This window comes from Lithobates pipiens, unplaced genomic scaffold (assembly GCF_037356315.1).
Source record: "Lithobates pipiens isolate NorthernLeopardFrog02 unplaced genomic scaffold, aLitPip1_a1.2 Scaffold_16, whole genome shotgun sequence".
NCBI classification, from domain to species: domain Eukaryota; kingdom Metazoa; phylum Chordata; class Amphibia; order Anura; family Ranidae; genus Lithobates; species Lithobates pipiens.
The window spans coordinates 179,994,450-180,013,750 of record NW_027507748.1 but is presented as its reverse complement, the minus strand read 5'-3'; positions in this window follow the sequence as shown (position 1 = coordinate 180,013,750).

The window sequence follows — 19,301 nt, the reverse complement described above, 5'->3', positions numbered from 1 at the left end:
CATCCACATTTAGAAAGCCATGATTCTTTTCTGTGTACCTGCCACATCCAGTAACAATTTCTTTAGAAAACTTTTTTTCATTTAGATTTTAGTTGGCCTGCCCGGTTCACAATGCTGAAAAGAAAAACCTGTTAGATCTTAAAATATCACAAAGCATCATATTCTATGCATTTTTTTTTAAAAACTGCTAAACAAAAAAAGACTACAAGAAAAGGAGTTTAATTTCACTTTTAACAAAAAGGAAAAGGAAAAAAGATGTACTGCTGTTTAGCAGAGAAACAAAACCCAGAACAAGTGATTTGCAATGGCTGTCAACACTGATGAAGGTGAAACAAGGATTTCACCTTGAGAGCTCACAGGGATATGAATATGTGCTGATAGTAGGGATAAAAGAGAAGCCAATGCAGTTGGACAAACACTTGTCCAGGGAGATCTGACAGAAGCTATTAGAATTCACTCCACACTACTTATTTTTACACCAGCACAGTGAGAGAACTTTAGAGGCTCATGTAACAAGCTATCAAGATTGTTTGGGCAGTAATATCCATTGTACATCCTGTTATGGATTACCACTGTGATGGGTTTGATGTGAATACCAATAGAATACTTGATGGAAAATAACTTAGTGTTCATGTTGTTGCTTTCTGCTTTAACTTGCTTTAACTTGGTACTACTATTGCCTTTCTGTCAGTGTGGGTCTATTCAATGAAAGATTAACAAATTAAAAGGAAAACTAAGTGGTGTGCAATTCTGTTTTTTGTGTTCTTTTTGATCAATTTTGCATAATAGATTTTAATGTTAACTAAATACAAATAAAACATGAGCACTGTGCTTAAGTAGTGACAGTTAGTGATGAACTGTGAAAAGTCTATAATCGAATGCTTCCATATAACACGCATATAGGCACTATAAGTAAATGATATGGCTGGCTTTATTTCTGTGTAGTCTAAAGAGGCAGGAGATGTACAATGTTTTAATACAAAAGATTAAACAAATGCATGTTATAGCATACTTTTTTATTGTGCATAGTAGAAAACCCAAGTAGGGATCATGACTTGGTGATGTACATGACTGGACATATACTATGACTGTGTCAGTGTCCAGCCTGAGATTAGGTCTACTGGAATAGTTGCTTTCTGGAAAAAAAATATTAGAGAGAAGAACACACCAGACCTCACTGATAATAAGATACTGATATAGGATAGTGATATTGCTGAAGCTTTTACCTAATACTTTTCCTTAATAAGCTGTATATAACTAATTTGTGGGAAGGCCGCCAATCCTTCTCCCAGTTCCTGGACTCAGCTGAAACTTCTCTCCCTCCTATGACCTCACTGATGAAGGAACAAAAGCATGTAATTCAGCAGCAACATTCTTGCATTTAATCTCTTTGGACACAAATGGATGACCTAGAAGATTGTAATTGGTGAAATAGCATTCACCTTCTCAGTATACCTGAGGATTAACATAGGGGCTATTGGAGCTGCAGCTCCAGGCCCCTTACCTTAAGATAGGCCCATTTGCAAAAAAAAATAATAATTCACCAAAAAAACAATCCACCAAAAAAAAGATCGAGCTTTCGAGAGTAACCCTCAAAGAATTTGGTAGGTAGATAGCCAAAGACTTAAAATTGCGCACACTCGTGGAATGGTGCCAAACTTCAGTACTTAAAAATCTCCATAGGCGACTGTCACGAGGATCCTGCCAGCAGTGGTCAGTCCGGACCTTCCGCCGTGCGTGCGCGTGTGTGCGCTCGTTGGCGCCAAGCGGGCTATTTAACTCAGTTGGTCACATCCAGTTCTTGCTGTCTGATCTACAGCGTGCGAGTACCCTGATTCTGAGAACCTGCCTTCTGTGACCTGTTGACCCAGCTTGTTTACCTACTGCTATCCGCCTGCATCTGACCCCGGCCTGCCTGACCTCCCCTCTGCTTGAGCCTTCGGTGCCTTGCTGCCTGCCCGTTTACCGACCCGGCTCGTCCGACCATCCACCTGCTTGATCCTTAGTACCTTCGCTGACCGCCTGACCTCCGACCCGGCTTGTCTGACTGCTCTGCTTCCAGCCTCCTGTTCCGGTGCCGTCTGCTGCTCTAACTCCAGTAGTGGTTCCAGCCATGATCATGCACTTGCAGGGCACTTTGGTGCCTACAAGACTGCTGATCTTGTCCAGCCTACTTTCTGGTGGCCCCAAGTACTTAAGGACTGTAGGAGTTACGTGGAGTCCTGCACCACCTGTGCTCAGAGCAAAACCCGTAGGTCCAGAGCCTGGGGGTTACTGAAACCTCTGCCCATTCCAAACAGGCCTTGGAAGATGTTGTCTATGGACTTCATTGTCGACCTACCCCCTGCAGCTGGGCATACTGCCATCTTTGTGGTGGTAGATCGGCTGTCTAAAATGGCCCAGATGTTTATCAGGGAAATAATTCGACTTCATGGAATCCCGACCAATATAGTTTCTGACCGCGGAGTGCAATTTACCTCGCGGTTTTGGAAAGCGCTGTGTAAAGTCCTGGGAATTACGCTATCATTCTCCACCGCTTACCATCCTCAGACGAATGGTCAGACCAAGAGGACCAATCAGACCCTCGAGCAATACCTGCGTTGTTTTTCATCCTTTTCTCAAGATGACTGGGTCACACTGCTTCCGTTGGCCGAATTTGCTTATAACAATTCCATGCATTCTGCTACCAAGCAAAGTCCATTTTTTGCTAATTATGGTTTTCATCCAGCTTTCCTTTCTAATTCCATTCCTGAATGTTCTGTGCCAGCAGTCTTGGAAACTATACATTTTTTCTCCTCGAACAACCAATTATTACAGAAGACCATGGCAAGATCCCAGGAACAGAATAAGGAAGTGTTCGACAGGAAGAAGCGGGGTGAATTGTTGCTCAAACCAGGTGACCGTGTATGGTTATCCTCTGCGAACCTTAGATTGTCTTGTCCTTCCAGAAAATTAGGTCCCAAATTCCTGGGCCCTTTCCCTGTAAAGAGGAGAATTAACGAGGTGGCTTATGAGCTGGAGCTCCCGGATTCACTCAGAATCCACCCTGTTTTTCACGTCTCCCTGTTGAAACCCTTTGTCCCCAATCCTTTTCCAGACCGGAATGTGAATCCTCCGGACCCTGTAATAGTGAATGGGGAGGAAGAATTTGAAGTTGAAGCTATCCTGGATTGTAGGAAAAGGAATAACCAAGCTCAATTTTTTATTAAATGGAAAGGCTATGGCCCGGAGGAGAATTCTTGGGAGCCTGTGGAGAATATCCATGCAAAGACTTTAATCCAAGCTTTCAGGAGATTGCACCCTGAAAGATGGGCCCGGTTGGGCATCCGGAGGCTGCCCCTTGAGGGGGGGCAATGTCACGAGGATCCTGAAAGCAGTGGTCAGTCCGGACCTTCCGCCGCGCGTCCGCGGGTGCACGCCTGCGCGTCCGTGCGCGTGTGCGCGGTTGTGCGCGCGTGTGTGCACTTGTTGGCGCCAGGCAGGCTATTTAACTCAGTTGGTCACATCCAGTTCTTGCTGTCTGATCTACAGCGTGCGAGTACCCTGATTCTGAGAACCTGCCTTCTGTGACCTGTTGACCCGGCTTGTTTACCTACTGCTCCTGCTATCCGCCTGCATCTGACCCCGGCCTGCCTGACCTCCCCTCTGCTTGATCCTTCGGTGCCTTGCTGCCTGCCCATTTACCGACCCGGCTCGTCCGACCATCCACCTGCTTGATCCTTGGTACCTTCGCTGACCGCCTGACCTCCGACCCGGCTTGTCTGACTGCTCTGCTTCCAGCCTCCTGTTCTGGTGCCGTCTGCTGCTCTACCTCCAGTAGTGGTTCCAGCACCTGCCTGAAGTCCTGCCTCTGCCAGAGTTCCTGCATTGGTGTCCTGGTCCAGCCTCTCTGCCTGCCGCTCTGCTTCAGCTTCCTGCACCTGCCTGCTGATCCTGTTTCCCTCCCATTCCAGCCATCCCCTGATCCAGCTGTTGATCCTGCCAGACACTCGTGCCCCTCTTGACTCTTGTGTTACCTGTATACACTACCAGGGCCCTTGAGTCGGAGCCGCAAGAGAGGTCTCCTCCTGCAAGTCCGGCTCTACCACCCGGTACGTGACAGCGACGCTTTCAATTTTTTTACAGGTTACATGTTTAGAGTTACAGAAGATGTCTAGTGCTTTAACGATCACGGCGTATGTAACCTGTATGTATCTGGCTCTGATACTAGCCAGTGCCTCACCAGCCACTGACCTCACTGCACTTCTTTGACTCAAATCTTAAAAATACATTTGGACAGGGCTGTATGAATGCTGTAGCTGTGATGCTTTACTTCACAGCTGTGACTTTTTTTATATCTATCCGGAGATAGTTTATAGGCCCGCTCTGTTAAGGACAGCCTGGTACATAGCCACTAGTCACCACCAGAATCACTAGAGGGAGCATTGGGAAGTAAGGGCACATACAGATATGGCAGCTGTGATTAATGTCCTTGGATTAGGGAAGGTGATGTCTGCCTACTAATGTACCTAGAGGTGGACATCTCAAATCCAGGACATATGCAGACTGTCACACTTGTTGCCTCATGCCTTGTAAACACGCTCAGACATTCCGACAACAAAATCCGTCTGATTTTTTCAGACGGATTTTATCCTAAACTGGTGTTGCATACACACGGTCGGACAAAGCTGTCGGAAAATCCGATCGTTCGGAACGTGATGACGTTCGTTCGCTACGACGGGACTACGTTGAGGCTAGTAGCCAATAGCTTTTGTCTCGTAATTTTATCTGCACATGCGTGGCACTTTGTCCAATCGGAATTCTCTACAAAAGATCGAAAGATGTCTGATCTGATTTTTTTATCGGAAAATTTGAGATCCTGCTCTCAAATTTTTTCCGACAGAATTTCCGATGGAAAAAGTCCGATAGAGCCCACACACAATCTTTTCTGACAATATAATCTGCATGGACCTTTTCCATTGGAATTTTCGACCGTGTGTACAAGGCATTAGGTGTTTATGTGAAATCTCCATTAATAAATCACACTTTTCCTGTACAATTAGCTAGATTGCTGTGTATTAATCGAGCCTACTTTACTATATACCAATACATTTTTGTTATTGTGTTAAAGCTTTCACTCATGGTCAAAGAACTCTAATTTAACCCAAATCATATCTGAGAGATATTAAATCTCAAATATAGTAAATGGGTAACATAATTGGCAATGCACAAAGGGACTAGGACTGAAAGTATTTAATATAATACCGAGATTTGTGCAGTGCAGATTTGGGTTATTGGGCTGACTCTAGACTTTTCTAGACTTTTAGTCAGTTTTTCCGGTAGTTTGGAGGTCACAGCAAGTTTATCTATGGAAAAATATAGGTAAATGTTTTTGTTTTATTAGTGGGTATTAGATGAACTCTAAAAAAAAGGAGAGAGGATACACCACATATTTTGCTTAGGTTAATATCCTGGAATTATAGTTGAAAGGGTACAATGGAAGTACAATTATAACTGGCCAATGTAATGGGGAGGAAGTACTTAGCGGGAAAATATGTTGTTTTTACTTATTTGTTTCTTTTGAGAATGAGGCCTTACAGTATGAGATTATGCAAATGAAAAAGGAATGGGATGAGTTTGTGAAATAATTCCAAGGATAATTCCAATCCTTGAAAAGTTATTGAATCCTTGAATTGGAAAAATGGAGGAGTAACTTGTAAACTGGGGATGAAATATAAGATATACATTATGTTTTAGAGGTCTATGGCATTTTAATTTCACTAGATCAAAGTGGGAATGTCATTAACCATTTACCAATGTACACATAAAAATGTTGTATTGTTTGCTTTAAACAGGTTAAAGAAAAAAAAAGGAAAGAGTAATAACTGTTGTCTTTTTTCAGGTTAAAGCGGAGTTCCAACCACAAATGGAACATCCGCTGATCGGATTCCTCCCCCCTCCAGTGCAGTAGGGAACCAGGCTGTGAAGCTGCAAGGCCTCACTTTCTGATTCCCTTACTGAAGATGGTGGCGCCTCTGCCCGAGAGCCAAGGGACAGATCATCTTTGGATGAGGACATCATGGGCGCCCTGGACAGAGTGCAGTATTTGTAGCTGCTGACTTTAAAAAAACTAATTTTGGTGGAATTCCGCTTTAAGTGAGTTTCTGAAAGTATATTTACATATAAAGCAGCTGTATCTAGATAGCTGTACATATGCATAAATACACACGCATAATAGAAGGTAAAGTATAATAGACTAGGTACTCCTGTTCCATTGTTTTTTTTTCTGTCCTCTCTCTAATACAACTTATTTTGGACTTGCAAATTGATCTTGAATGAGAATCAGTGAATATGTTAATCACTACCGAGAGAGGGTGTTGCCTTTTTTATAGCTGCAATGTTTGAAGGCAATTGAATTTTTTTCTTTTCTTTAACAAAATACAGATTTAATGCTCTTTAACAATTTAAAGAGAAAGGGGTACCACACATCTCAGATTGAGGGAGCATTAAATCTGTACCTTTAAAAAAAATGTTTTGCTTAATTGTTTTCTTTTTCTTTATTGTTAACTATTTTTCTTTCTTTCTGATATCACCTTTATTTTTTGGTGATTATTGAGTTTGGTTTAGCTATGGTGAAATAAAAAAAAGAAAGGAGGGGAGTATGGGGAACATTATATGGAGAACCTTTAAAACTGTTAAAAATGTTGATATAGAATATTAAAGCTTCCCTATAGCATTTTGAGGTTGGGCCAAGTTCCAACAGTTCTTTTTCTTTTTTTCTCTTTCAATATGCATACCAGCTCATTATGCCTTTGTCTTTTTTTTTAAGAGGCTTTACTTCTGCTTTAATACTCAAAATGACAAAATAAGCATAAATTTGAATGCATATGTCTTAAAAGTACTTGTGTTTTTCTTTCTCTACCTTTGTCCACATTATTAAAGTATAATCTTAGAAATCCAGGAAAGCTGGTCCAAATGCCATTACTGTATGCTCTATCTGATTGGACTCACCATAGAAGGCTGTCCCAGAAGCTAGGGCAACATGACCAGATTAACATTATGGACTTTCGTACTATTATTATTGGATTGTTGAGAACAAGGTTCCTCATGTTTTTTTTTTACTTCTTGTTTTTTTTGTGTTTTGTCTCTTATGATTTCTATTTTGTACTTATTACATCCAGAACAAGTGATGACTACCGATACTGGAGAGTTTTTCTTTCCCAAAGAGTTTTTTTATTTCAGAAGGCAAAGCCAAAAGTTCCAAATATTAGAGGAGATTCTATGCACATACACCATTATTTTTCGTGTGGCCAAGTCTCATATTCTCAACTGGCCACAGGGTACCATCTGTTGCCTTATGAGTGTATGTGAAATCTCCATTAATAGCTATAAAATATTGTAATTATGAATATATTTCATTTAGCTTGTATCTGTATCTGTATGGCGTGTGACATAGCTTCACAAAAGTGTCTGTTAGGCAGAAAATTCAGTGCCTACGCTTGTATATCTAAACAATCTAGACCTCACTTTTCTACACATATTCACTTCAAAGGATCCCATATTTAGATATGCAATGAGGGTCAGCTGTCATCAATACTTAACTTTCCTGAAGGTCATGTACAAGAACAAGTTAGGTCTCCCACTCAAGTAGGCGGTGCCAAAGATTTTTCAACAAAAATTGTTGACAAAAATTGACTTTTTAAGCATAAATGTGAGTTTAATAAAAAAAAGGGGGGGAGAGGGAATTTAATTTAAAACAATCTTATTTTAAAATAAGGCAACAAACAAAATCTCAATGCCTCCTTTCCTGTTCTAATGTATACATCATAATCTATATATATTCCTATAGATATCCAGCATGGGGATATAAAGGAACCAATAATCATCAGTACAGGAAATAATTAGCATATACAGGATATCACATAGGAATCAGCTCAGAGATATTTAGATGCTCTACATGTATCGCGTTCAACATAACGCTTCATCAGGAGCTTATAGTTCTTATTCCCTTTTGGTAACCAACAGAGAAGAAAAAGAGAGGTGTCTCTACAGAGGTAAAGTAGTGTTGTAGTCAGTGTATCGTAATATAAAGAAGCCCGAAAGGAGAGATCACAGTTTACATAACCCTTCTCCTTTTCTCCTGCCCTGTATTTTTGTATTTTTGGTTTCTTTTCGGGCTTCTTTATATTACGATACACTGACTACAACACTACTTTAGTGTTGGTGTCTGGGCTAGACATGGGTGATGCTTGTTCGATGCATCCATTTTTGTTATGCCTGAGGATAGTTGGGGATATACATGTCTGGTTAGCTGCTCCTAGTTATAAACTAGGGTGGTTTAGGGAGGTTTAATGGGGACATACTGGATGTGTATATAGATATATGCACTTGCAGCTTTGTGGCCCCTGCTTTCTTTCCCCTTTCTCCCTCTCTCCTCCCCTTTTTCACCCTCTCCCCCCTATTTCTTACTTTTTTGTCACATATTATCCAGTGCAGATGCAGTTTGTCTTGATACTTCTGCATATATGAGGATGTAAAGGATTTTGCATGTGAATATATACAGTATCTCACAAAAGTAAGTACACCCTCACATTTTGTAAATATGTTATTATATCTTTTCATGTGACAACACTAAAGAAATTACACTTTTCTACAATGTAAAGTAGTGAGTGTTCAGCTTGTATAACAGTGTAAATTTGCTGTCCCCTCAAAATAACTCAACACGCCGCAAACCGCTGGCAAAAAAAGTGAGTACACCCCTAAGTGAAAATGTCCAAATTGGGTCCAATTAGCCATTTTCCCTCCCCGGTGTCATGTGACTCGTTAGTGTTACAAGGTCTGAGGTGTGAATTGGGAGCAGGTGTGTTAAATTTGGTGTTATCACTCTCATTCTCTGGACACTGGAAGTTCAACATGGCACCTCATGGCAAAAAAACTCTCTGAGGATCTGAAAAAAGAATTGTTGCTCTACATAAAGATGGCCTAGGCTATAAGAAGATTGCCAAGACCCTGAAACTGAGCTGCAGCACGATGGTCAAGACCATACAGCGGTTTAACAGGACAGGTTCCACTCAGAACAGACCGCGCCATGGTCGACCAAAGAAGTTAAGTGCACGTGCTCAGCGTCATATCCAGAGGTTGTCTTTGGGAAATGCTATCAGCATTACTGCAGAGGTTGAAGGGGTGGGGGGTCAGCCTGTCAGTGCTCAGACCATACGCTACACACTGCATCAAACTTGTCTGCATGGCTGTCATCTAAAGATGATGCACAAGAAAGCCTGCAAACAGTTTGCTGAAGACAAGCAGACTAAAGGCATGGATTACTGGAACCATGTCCTGTGGTTTTATGACACTAAGATAAACTTATTTGGTTCGGATGGTGTCAAGCGTGTGTGGCGGCAACCAGGTGAGGAGTACAAAGACAAGTGTGTCTTGCATACAGTCAAGCATGGTGGTGGGACTGTTATGGTCTGGAGCTGCACTGGGAAGCTACAGTTCATTGAGGGAATCATGAATGCCAACATGTACTGTGACATACCGAAGCAGAGCATGATCCCCTCCCTTAAGAGACTGGGACGCAGGACAGTATTCCAACATAATGACCCCAGACACACCTCCAAGACAACCAATGCCTTGCTAAAGAAGCTGATGGTAAAGGTAATGGACTGGCCAAGCATGTCTCTAGACCTAAACAATATTGAGCATCTGTTGGGCATCCTCAAACGGAGGGTGGAGGAGTGCAAGGTCTCCAACATCCACCAGCTTTGTGATGTCGTCATGAAGGAGTGTATGAGGACTCCAGTGGCAACCTGTGAAGCTCTGGTGAACTCCATGCCCAAGAGGGTTAAGGCAGTGGTGTAAAATAATGGTGACCACACAAAATATTGACACTTTGGGCCCAATTTGGACATTTTCTGTTAGAGGTGTACTCACTTTTGTTGCCAGCGGTTTAGACATTAGTGGCTGTGTGTTGAATTATTTTGCGGGTATAGCAAATTTACACTGTTATACAAGCTGTACACTCACTACTTTATATTGTAGCAAAGTGTAATTTCTTCGGTGTTGTCACATGAAAAGATAGAATACAATATTTACAAAAATGTGAGGGGTGTACTCACTTTTGTGAGATACTGTATGTTTGGTATTGTAGATAATTATTGGTTGATGACTTTATTGCCCTGGATATGATCTGATGCCCACCAGATCAGATCGGTGGCTCTGACATCATGTCAGGGCTGGGCTCAGCCCTTCCTTCTCTGAGTTGGCCCTCAGCTGTCAGCTAATTTCCAGGTCCTATGTCTTCACAGTTACTCAGCTATTGATGATCCTGCTCGTCAGTCCTGCCTACTTAAGCTGTCCAGTCCAGAGGAGCTTTGCCTTCAGCTTGGTCACATCACAAGAAACTATGCTACTGTCAAATTTTATGCTCTGTATATTTTGCAATAAATGTGTATTTTATTATTATTCACTGTGTACATGCTTTTGACATATCCGGGAAAGTCCCATCACCTTATGGGAGAGTGGTGTTCTCTCACATATTTTTCTAATCTAATTCTTAGGGATGTGGATAAGACAGTCTGTCCCTAGAACTGGTCTAACAACTTTAAATATATATATATTTAAATCATTAGATCTTCACATCATCAGTCGTGACTATCAAATATGCGCTCTTCTCCTTAGATGGACTTCTAAAGTTATAGGAGGTTCTAAACACCTTTGTTCCCATAGGGGTTAACATTTCTGAAGTGCCTGCACTTAATTTAAACTCAAGCAGGAAAAAAAACAAATCTCATAATGCTTACTGTTTTCTTGATTGAAAAAGTATTAAAAGCAAATAAGACACCCACATTCAGCAATGAGATAAATATGGTCATCATTCACAATCTCCAACCAGAATATCACTCAATGTGAATAAGGTTATACACCACTGCTATACATCATGTGCTTCTTCAATCAGCACTCCTTCTTTCAACATGATGACATCACAAACGAAATGCTGCCTTATGCATTACGTCTCAACAGACTTTGTCAGAGGCTGTACTATAATATATATTTTTTGCACACGTTGAGTATATTATTTATAGTATCACATATGATGTCTGGATTTTTAACACTAAGGATAGAGTGAACTATTAATTTAATTTACTGTATAATATATAGAATATAATCAGTTATTTTTTTTATTTGATCACTGTGCTTATTTTCAATTAATTGAATGTAGAATAAATGTTACCTATAAAAAATTGTGAGTTCATTAAACATTAAGCTGGATAAACACTAGTAGATTTTTTTTTTTTACTTTTAAACATTAATAAGATCAAATCAGCATCAGTAAGAAAACTCAAAGGAGAGGTCAAAAAAATATCCCTCGAATAAACAATTTTCTAACAGTGTATGTTTTTTTTCTTTCATGAAAGTCTATTCATTCCAAAATCGAATGTTAAAAGCAAATAACATTTTGAAGTACTTGCAAACAACATTCAAATGATATTTGTCAAGTCATTGAATATACTGACAATTTTCTTACGTAAAAATATACTAGTGTATGACCAGCTTTAGGAATGACCTGAATGTACTTGGGAGTTTGTGGGATGAACTGAACTGCGCAAAAGCTCTGAGCATTACTTAAAATCCCAATGAAATCAAAGGGAGACACATCTTTAAAGTGGTTGTAAATTCTCTCCCACAAATTTATCCCATTTAAATCAGCATAAAAAACCCCAATGAACACTGCTTGTAGATAAGGCACAAAGAGTTGAGGAACTGGGATTTTAAAGGTACACCATATACACAAACAGAGAACAATGTAAAAAAGCAATATATAAATAATTTATTAAATATAGGCAAGATAAAAGTAAGTACCACAGTTACAGTCAACATTCTGAGTATAGCACACATCTCAACCCTAACTCCCGAGAGAACTGGGGTCACATAAAGGTTTATTCTCTTTTCCTACAATTTTAACATGTTTCGCCAGATCGGCTTCATCGGGAAAAGGACGAGAATATCCAATAGACATAAAATGACAAGATATGCAAAGCCTTTGGTTTTTAGAAAGAAAAAGGAAGAGAAAAGCATAACAATTAATGAACAACAATTCAAATATTAAATACAATGAATGTACAAATATTGCCTACAGCAATACAAAAAAAAAGAGGATAAGAAAGGCAGGAGAAGGAAGGAAAGAAAAAAAGGGGGAGAAGAAAGGGAGGAGAAGGAAGGAAAGAAAAAAAAGGGGGGAAAGGGAGAAGAAGGAGAGAAAAAAGGATTAAGGACAACAGAGCCCGCCCCGACCCCTTCCACTTACCCACAAAAACCAATCCAACTGTGTCAGAATACCCATAGGGAGGGATGAAACTTCTATGATCTCACTGACAAATGTAAACGCAGCAATGCCTGCAATATGTATAATACAACATCAATATGAGAATTAGATTGGGCATAAAGTGAGCCAAGATCCATAGGACAACTCCTAAACGATCTATACTCACCAAAGGCCCATATCTTACCAGTGAGTGTATACCTGGACATCGAACTGCATACTGCAGTGTTATCAACTGCAGCTGATAACACTGACACAGGCAAACATTAGATTATCGGTAAACAAGTAAATACTGTGGAGTAAAACAAGTTGGCTATGAGCGATGGAGAACGATTGCCATAGAAATGTTGTATCAAGAAGGAGGCTTGGTTGACAGTACAGGAAGGGCTACATGAAAGGGCGGAAATACACTCTACTGTGGACTCAGAAAACAATAACTAAGATGGCACTGCCTTACCGGTGTAAACATTATTTTGTAAAGTTTCTTAAAACAGTTAGTAACATTAAATTTGGGCTGAATTACAATGGCTATAATTTGATAATTACTTAATATAATGGACTAAATGAAAAGCAGCATCAGAGTGGAAGAGTTTACTTCCTCTTTAAAGTGTACAGTGTACTAGGCTAAATTAATTTCTTGGTAAAAAAAATGATGTTGCCACCCCCTCCTATGTAAAAAACAGAGCAGTGCAAATATTTTTTCTTTTATTGGTTTTTCTGTGCCAGGGAGTGTTCAAAAACAAGGCTGAATTCCTTAAACCATGACATCACCTACCAGCTTCCATTGACCCACCATTGCCAGTGCTCTCCTGCCCCCCGCAACTGCAGAATTAAAGCAGGTTAAAGCGGAGTTTCACCTAAAAGTAGAACTTCCGCTCATTGTACTCACGGGGGGACAGGATACTTGTCTTTTACAAGTATCCTGTTCCCACCTCTGAGCCCCTCAGCTGCAGGTATTGACGTCACCGCCCAGGCTCCCTCCTCCTCCCTTCTCCTTCCCCAGCCTCTGTGCCACTAGGAGAGAGGAGCAGAGCCTCGCCTCGCACATGAGCAGTAGGGTTCCGGGCGTGAAGATGTAAGGCTTCACTGCCGGGTTCCCTTATTCGCAATGGAGGTGGTATGCACCCAACAGTTGATGAAAACATCAGCTGTGGTGCCGACATCTCTGGACTCCAGGACAGGTAAGTTTGCCTATTATTAAAAGTCAGCAGCTACAGTATGGCTCTTAATTTTTGCAGCGGTGGGTGAACCTCTATTTTACAGAGATCTTTTTTATAAATGGTATGGAGAATAGGTAGGAGGAGGGGAAGGCAATTTTTTTAGCAAGACTATTATTTACCATATTAAACCCAATTCTGGGAATTTTGAAGGATAATAAGCAGGGCATTGACAAACAAATGGCATCAGGAGTTTGGCACTGCATTATGTGATATGTACCAATGCCAGCATTAAAAATAAAAAAAATATTTGACAGGGAGCAGCAATTTTCATAATGCTTAAAGTAAAATTAAAATGTACAATTCTTTTAAACATGCTTGGGGATGCCCTAAACCTTCATGTGCAGTGGTGCATCTGTACAATGTACATATTGTAGTACAATATATACTGTGGCAAAATACAAGTACAATTTCTGATAAATGACATCCCCTTGCCTGCTTGGTTTCCTTTGTAATGCCATTTGGTATCTATTATGGGGGACAAAAAACCTGCACAGAAACTTAAATAACCATCAATAATTTTTTTCTCTTTAAATGTTACTTTTGCTGCAATACATTCTACAGCAAGAATGACAAAAAAGCGTTGCCCCCCCCCCCCCCCCCCCAAGACTCATGCTAAAACCCTATCCTTGAAGAGGATCTGTTATAGATTTGAATTTAAACCCCATAAAAAGCATGTGGGGGTACACGCCGGAAAACAAAATTACATCAGTTAACAATTTATGAATTGTATAACTGAAAGAAAAAGGTAGTGGCAAGGTCACTGTGGCTGTGCCTTTCACAAGACAACATGGCTGGAAAGAGCTGAGACATGACAAAATGGCTTGTTGTTGGCCCAGTATGCAAAACCATTACACTGGCCACCTGCCTTAGGAAAAAACACTGACTGTCGAAAAAATCTTCTCCTGTAGGGCTGAATGACATATTATTTTTAATCAAAGGGGAAGGGATGGTTCCTGAGATCTTTGACTAAATATAGCCACCATCCCCACCTCTTTGTTTGCAATAAGCTGTGAATTGAGTCTGCCTAATCGCCAAATGTAGAATAGGGAAAAATTTGGACCAAATTTTATCTTTGATGCAAGCGTAAGAATGTTTTTAGATGTTAATTTACTAAATAAATATTTTTATATATAATATTTTTTACACTTTCAAGCAAACACATGATCACTAGACCTTCTCCAAATCAATTGCAGTGAAAAAAAGATAAGAACGTTCCATGCATATGGCTGAATGATTGAGAAAAAACACGATTTCACCTAGCTTAGTGAAATAACAAATCTCTTAGGATATCACTTTCTTTAATGTAAAAGTTACTGACAAGGCCAAGTATGAGCTGATGAATTTGCAAGAAACAAATATGACTAATTAACGTAGGTTAAACATGCAGAATAATTAGTAGATCTTACTAATGCTGAGTGATGCACATCTTTTGTACTTAAAAACATACAGTAATTGCTTTAGTGGCTAATGAAGGGTATAAAGGTCTTGTACCAATTTAGTGCTCTGATCACAAGTTGTCTTCAATTATTGCTTTGTGATAATTGATTAATCACATGAAATATGCATAGATTTTTTTGATTAGCAGGATTTTTTTGTCCAAATATGAATATATAAGACATTTTTAAACAACGTGTTTAGTTTATTAATATGCAGTACAAGATGGTAATTGTTTCTTTTTTTTATATTATTGCATTTTCAGCATACTACGTTTACTTAAATTAAACAAGAAGGAGAAAGTAAGAAGTGCTTTATCCAAGCTGCTGTATGAACCAGTTAAGTGATTTCTGCCCTAACATAAGCCTTGTGGAATGCATATGTTTACCTTACCATATAGTTCAGGAGACACAACTAAACATCCATTTTATTAAACTTAAAGTTACGGATCACTTATTACACTGCCAAAACATTTTCATTCCACCTTATGTAAACTCAGCAAATGCAGATTTTTAGATCAAATGTCACCTAAACAAACTATATAGGGATGTGAACAAGCTTCTGTGGATGTAAGTGACAATAATTTTGATTTTGCATTGTAAAGTTTTATTTGTTTCTAGAAAAATTAGACATATCTAATGTTATAAATGTTATGAAAAGCAGAGGGGGGGGGGGGGATTTGGGGCCCACCTGCTTGAGATTGTGGCCACCTCACCTCATATCTTTAAAATAACATTTAATTGTTGTTTACCATGCTTTAGAAGGAAAAGGTTACTGTTCCTTTAAATATGTTAATGGTATCTCCAGGAAGATCCGATGGGAATGTGAGGAATTTTCTGGAAGTTGGGATTGTCTACATAAGAGCTATGTGTGGGGGGGCTTATTCCTTTTCCCTTCGGACCTGAGCAGCAGCAGAAGAGCATACATTCAGTGTTCACATGGAGTCCCTGGTCAGGTAGTTGTCGAAAAAGGCCACCGGTGACTGGGGAAAGGCATGGGTTTAGTGATATTTAGCGCTAGCTCAGGAGAATGGAGAAGAACAGCAGGAGCAGAATAATGGTGGAAGCATGGGATGCCCATGGCAGCGTGAGGAGGAGTCAGCCCTACTTGAGAGACCCCATCCCTGCACTCCGCTGGAGCGTTACAGTCCAGCCACAGGGGAAGCTGAAAGAGGAATGCAAGCCTCAGAGCAGAGCGGCAGAAGATGGCGGTGGCAAGGCAGGTCAGGGCCACCACGCCAGCAAGAAGAGACAATCCTTTTCACCATTTTTGGTGAACAGAGGAGGAAGGCGGGCAAAGCCAGACAGCCCGCAGAGTGGAAATAAAGGGGGCAGCCGTCCTCTCCACAGGCCCCCAGAATACAGGAGCCATTTCAGCAAGAATTAAGGTATGGAGATACCCAGCATGGCATGTCCTTGGCTGTGCATACCCCATAGGTCCCTGAACTAGTTTGCTGCTGGAAGGGATGGCTCAGCAGGAGGCAGGCAGCTTCCAGCAGCTGGTGAATTTGCACAGTTTAATGCCTTGTCTAATTGAGTGGCTCTTTAGTATATAAACGTATCTCCTCTGTTTAAACTGTCCACTCTGTTCCTTCAGCTCATGCGTCTTCTGCAGTCCCTGTTATTTCCCAGGGCTTTACCCCTTTTAACTCACTCTCTCAGGACAATTTAGGCCTATTGGTAATAGTGGGATACAGAGCAATTTATCGGTCCTTGAACCTGCGAATGCTGTGGTGCTTGCTAGGAATAGTGTTCCTGAAGTGTGCATGAAAAATGTTATGTTCTGTGAATTGTACCCTTTAGGTTATATTTTAAGTTTGTCACAGAAAGGAAGGATATGGACAGGAGTAGATAAATACCCAGATCTTTTCATAATTTGCTTCAGGCCTTTTTCATCTATTCTGGCGGGTGGTATTTTTATGACGATTCGTTTAGAAATAAATTGTCCATTCCCCGCTCACTCAGGTGTGGCATGAAAAATGTGGGTTTGTGGCTTAATTTGATTTTACTGCTTTTTGTGCAGGAGTGCACCCACTGGTCAAGTGCTTTAAGAAGCATGCGAATGCAGGGTCCAATCAAGCATAGAGCGATAGAGCCTGTGCTCTAGGAGGCTGGAAAAACAGCGCCCATGTTTGGCAAGTACCCAAACAGGGAGAAGGTGTGTTTTCTCATTGAAGGTTCTTTTCACAGGTTTTCCTATTCCCCCCCCCCCCTTTTAGGAGAAGGAGGCATGTTGGCGAGCAATTTGAAGTTGATTGAGTCTTTTCTCCAGGTGGATTGGAGCAAGGTGTGGTAAGAGATAGTTGAAGGGCGCATCAAGGGTCCTTTTAGGTACCTGCCTTTTAGGAACTTTCGTGTTTTCCCCGTGGGGGTAGGTGCCTAAGTAGGAACCCAATGCCTTCTGCCTTATTCGATACCTGTCTTTTCTGAAAGGGAGTTTGTTCAATTATGACATTGTTGTGGCCCCTTGCTCAGTATCTCACGTGTCATTTGACGATGCAATTGTCAAAATTAGGTAATTTGGGAAGGGAGCTCTAATGACTAAAACTGATAGGAAATCAGCTTTTCGCTTCTTGCCAATCTCCTCATGAGCCTTAAACTCCCTGGGTTTTTGGTTTTAGGGCTTCTATTTCTTGGACACGTATCTCACAATGGGATGTCCCTTGTCATGTTCATACTTCAAGTACTTTCCTTTATTGGGTGATTTGCTTTCAGTCTGGGCTGGACACTGTGTTACATTATTGGTATGATTTTTTTTTAATTTTTTTTTTATTTGTGGGATCACCTGGCTCTACTCGGATTTGTTGCAGACATTTTGTGTAATTTCCCTGCATTTTGGGGCTCCGTTGTTGGAGAAAAAGACATGTCTGTCTACCTCATCATTATCATTCCTGGGGATTCGAATAGACACTTGAATGGAATGGAGTTGTTTGAGGCAAAGGTTGCAAAATAAAAATTTTGGTTGTCCTGTTTCTTACAGAAACCTCTTTTACAGGAGCTGCAGTTGCTTCTAGGAGTATTAGCTTTCACATGTCAGTGTATCGCAATTTTTTTCGGCATATATATCTTTCTATATCTGGCCTTAAGTCGAGGGTATCCCTTTCCCCGGAGCACCTGTAACATATTAAATTAAGCTGGTGTCAGAAGCTATTAAGGGCTCATTCTCTCCTAAGACTTGGAGTAGCGGGGTGGCATTTGCAAGCAATGAGGGTTTCAGTATATACAGGCCGTCAGAAGGGGGTATTTTGGCTTTCGTGACATCCCTCATGCAGCAAAGGTTTTCAAGCAGTCATGTAGCAACAACGCTGACGGGCATCTCTTTTTTCTTTCATTTAAAGAAGCTCCCTAATTGTATGTCTCATACATGAAGATATTGTCTGGGGTATATCTTCATGGATGAAACACATCAGATCAAGCCTGCTGTTCCCATTATGTCATTTTATCAATTAACTTGTTTGACCTCTTCCAAAATATGAGTGTAAATCTTTCGTTTTTTAATAATACTTTTTGTGTTATGCGGATTCATGCTATGTCCGTTTTTTATTCCTTTTTGGCCCTATGTTTGAATCCACATGACATTTTATATATCTTGTAGCTTCCTTTCTTGTTGACCGGTGGTTGTTGTGAGAAGATTATTTTATCCAATTGTATCAATGCCTATATCCATCCGGGCTCTACTATTTTTGGTGAAGAATCACGATAAGTCTGTTTGATTCATAGGGCGTATGTCCTATTGAATCCATACTTTCTGGTGAGCCTCAGTGTTATTGGTGGCGGTGCTCCATCTCCCCTTTTCATGCATGTTCAGCGGTGGATTGAAAATTACCAATTGAGGTGTCAAGATACATACATTTTGGACATTTCCATTTCTTCAAACACTCTTTCTCACTCAGTGGACCTTTTCCTTTATTCATTTTTTCTATTATTGCTTATGAGTTTATAATAAGTTGTTCATTGTATTTATGTGTATGGTATACATTGGTTTAATCACCTGATATCATTATTTCAATACTGCACATGTATATTGTTAGTTTGATAGCTTAACAATTATTCTAACTTTGATACATTTAGATGTGTATCAGGTTAGCTATGCACTTTAGATCACCCATTTATATTTTTAGATTGTTATTAGCGCTGCACCATCACTTTTCCATTTTTACTTTTTACAATTGCCATTTGCGGTGCTGGCAGCCCCCCCCCCCTCTCTTTTTTGGACAGCGCCGTATTTAGCACTTTTTTTTGTTTACAAACGTTTTTTATTAGAAAGTATTAAGACAAGTACAAGAGAAAGGTCAACGAGTACAAATGTTTCCATAGAGAATAGCATACAAAGGAACATCAGTAAAA